This window comes from Thunnus albacares, chromosome 18 (genome assembly GCF_914725855.1).
Source record: "Thunnus albacares chromosome 18, fThuAlb1.1, whole genome shotgun sequence".
Classification (NCBI taxonomy): Eukaryota; Metazoa; Chordata; class Actinopteri; order Scombriformes; family Scombridae; genus Thunnus; species Thunnus albacares.
This window is the reverse complement of record NC_058123.1, coordinates 8,407,391-8,410,867: the sequence shown is the minus strand read 5'-3', so window position 1 is coordinate 8,410,867 and position 3,477 is coordinate 8,407,391. Positions and strand designations below refer to the sequence as shown.

The following is a 3,477-nucleotide window of genomic DNA, read 5'->3' as shown; positions in this document are numbered from 1 at the left end:
CCATGTCCATACTAATGTGGATGAATATGAAACACGGTCCTGCCCACACTTTATGGCTTTCAGATTAATTTCTTGAAGTCCAACATGCACACTAAAATGTCAAAAGACATTTTCATTGTAAATGGCTGCTATTACCTACAAGCAGAAGGACTATATTTTGACGGACACAGTCTTACACTACATTAAAGCTCTAGTCTGTGGTCTCTCACTCTCTCTGTGATCCCTTATTTCATGTTTCTATATAGCTGAACACATGACACCGATGTTATCACTGAAATATTTTTCCATTGCTGTTTTTCAAAAGCCTCCACACACATTAAATACTGATTTGATTGAAGGTCATAAATGCTTCCCGCTAACCAAGTCTAACAGTAGTTTCTGAGCAACTGCACTGACACCCTCGATCGATGAATGTGCAATGGTCTGTCAGCATGAACATAAAGATATGATAGAAAGTTTAATGTTGCCGCTGCGTGGAAGTGCACAACAGTGAATTCAAAGACTGGCAGTCATACAGTAAGTCAGATCATACTGATCCACTCATGAAGTATAAAATAAATAGCTTCATTTTGGGGGATGGAAAATGTGATCCTTGTGGACATGAAAGATCAAAATCTAATGAAGGAACATGTGTTTTCATATTTATGTACATTAGCGTGCCCATGACCACAGATCATGGCAAAAACTTTACAGTTACGACATGTTATCTTTACGTATTATCAGGAGGTCAGGATGCGAAAACATTCCAGACTTAGGATCCAGTAAAACAGAAACTAACAGTAACAACGTTAATGAGAGGAAAACAGAGCAGATGAAGCACATACTGTAGGTCAACATAAGTCATCTGGGTATGCAATGAGTTTATTCATCTTAACCAGCGCCCTGTAATTTACTCTCTCATTAGAGACCACATCCACCTTTTGCTGATGGCAACCTACTCTCTGAGCAGTCGGGCATAAGCAGCAGAGAGCAGAGATTGAGACTCTCATTTCGTATGTTGCATATTGAGTCATAAAATGTTGCTCGGCATTTGCAATGCAAACACAATGAAGCTTCCCTCTGTTTTATTTGTAAATCAATATTTCCTTTCAGCAGCATTTTTTGCTGACAAGTCAGAGTGCTGATCAACTGAATAAGATGCTGAACCACAGCATTAAATGATGATAAATATTATGATGCACGTAAAAACAGATATCTGATTTGTTTGTGTTGTGTTGTCTCCTTTGACTAATAACATTTACTAATAACATATTTATTTTCCATTATTTTTCCAAAGGAGCAAGTGGAGACTTTGTGGCTGCTACCCGCAACAACAAATGTTTGTTCCCATGGCAACAGCAGCTTAAACATCAGATCTTCTTGGTGGCCAGATGATGAGAGTTTTCATCACCCCGACATAGACACTCCCATGTTTACATCAGGGAAACGTCACATAACACTTCTGCGGTAATGACAGGGAAGCCAGCTTGTTCACTTTATGGGCCACAGCAACAGGCCTGTTACAGAGAGCTGCATTAAATGGTACATGAAAGTACTTTTTACGGTTTCCTGGCACAAAGCAGAAAATGCCTAACTAGTTGGGCTGACCACATTGCAGCTGAACGAGTTGCAGAAAACAACAAACATAAACGAACATTTCTAAAAGTTAATTGTGCAATTCTGTGATTAAGTATAGCACTTCCCTTCCAGCCTGGAAAATCCAAGCCAAAACAGATGCTTCCAATGATTTTCTGCGTATCATTTACCTAACTAAAATGTGTGTACTGTACATGTGGAGGACAGACTGTTTGAGCTGACCAAATGGACGGGAAGAAATTGAAGCAAAAAGTAGGGAAGAGGTGTCAAACTCCACAAGTCCGAGACATTCCTGAGGGCCAAACTGTGAGTGTGTGTCTGCAAGTGTTGGCATATGTATGCATACACATGTTCTTACAAGTGTCTTTGATTGTTTGTCTGAGTTTACCCCAGCATTGTGGCATCCTGGGTTGTGTTTGTGTGTGTCATGGGAAGAGAGGAAGGGAGTAAACGCGGTGGTTTGTGTTTGTGTTTGCAGTGTGTAGGTTTGGTGAAGGTGTCAAGCCACCCAGGGCTAATGGCGATGCAGCTGTGGCAATCTACACAAACACCTCTCAGGAATTCTCAGGGTGGATTACGAGGAAGGATAAAGGAAGAGGTAAACAACAACACATCAAAAGCTGCCGAGAGGATATTTCTGACAAAGTGCAAGCTTTGTGTTCACTTCATCTTAAGTCACTCTGCGTACATGTTTGTGTCTCTGTTTGTGGGTCATTATCATGTGCCTCTAACTCGTTTCAGGATGAAGTTAAGGAATTCAGAACCTGGGTGTGATATTTAGCCAGGCAGTGTTAAACCAGCACAAAGTGATTCCTGTAACACCTATGAGAGGGTGTCTCTGATTGAACAGTCCTCGTGTCTGGAAATTTTATGTTCAAGGTTCAACGTTCAAAAATGTCTACAGTTTTCCTTATTAAACCTTAACATTAACCTTTTCTTGAACTAACCTTTAAGGAACAGTTCAAGGCTTTGGGAAATATGCTTATTTGCTTTCTTCCTCAGAGCTAGATAAAAATGTCTGTGAGAGCGAGAAGGAAGTGGTTAGCTTAGCTTAGCATAAAGCCTGTTGAATGCGTACACAAGCAGAAATGTCAAATGTTTTAGGGGGAGTTACATACTGCAACTATTTGTTGGCAAACACACAGCAAGTCAAGGTGATTAGGACACTCCAGTAAGTCACTGCACACGGCCTTTGTTCGCTAAGAAATAGTTGAGTACAAGAAACTCCGTTAGGCTGTGACATTAGCTCTGCATGACAAAACATAGCCCTCTCATTCATTTGAATGTGGGCAGTGCATTGACACCGTGGGAGCACCAACGCAGAGGGCTCCCGAAAAACAATGCAGGGTCTTCCGGCAAAAAAGTTGAACGAGGTTCAACTTTTACTGCAAAGCAATGTGCTGTGACATTATCTGGCAAGGTGTTGCGTTGGCCAATCACATACATGCAAGCGCACAATCCTGGTGGATTACTGTAATATGAATGCTGGGTTTCTGCTCTTTACCTCACGAAAGATAGAACGAAAGATGAAACAGTTACCACTGCAATAACTCCAGAGTTGTAAAATCCTGTCTGTGAGTATTACAAACCACTGCGTGGTGTTTTGGCGTCTGATAAACCTTTAAATGCATCGTTAGCTCCAACTGGACTTCCTGGATCCTATTTCATTTTCTCAGTGATACCTTAAACAACACGATCCCACCAACACAGTCCTGTGCATTGTTTTAACGCAGGCCTGTTGCTGTTTTCAGTCTGAATGCATGCTTACATTTCTATTTGTCTATGTCTTAAATAAACTATACAACATATACATATATGATCATTAGTGAGATTTAAAGGTACTGGTAGGTGTATTTTTGAACTTTGGACAGAAGCAGGCTTGCTGTTTCCCCCTTCTACCAT

General features: G+C 40.8%; 1 long non-coding RNA gene across 1 annotated transcript; it reads left to right on the top strand.

Annotated features, from left to right (window-relative positions):
• Nucleotides 1-1,282: 1,282 nt before the first annotated feature.
• On the top strand, nucleotides 1,283-2,773 carry LOC122968916. Its single transcript, XR_006398911.1, has 3 exons — nucleotides 1,283-1,881; nucleotides 2,054-2,173; nucleotides 2,317-2,773. It is a non-coding gene; the product is annotated as an uncharacterized LOC122968916 (long non-coding RNA).
• Nucleotides 2,774-3,477: the final 704 nt, after the last annotated feature.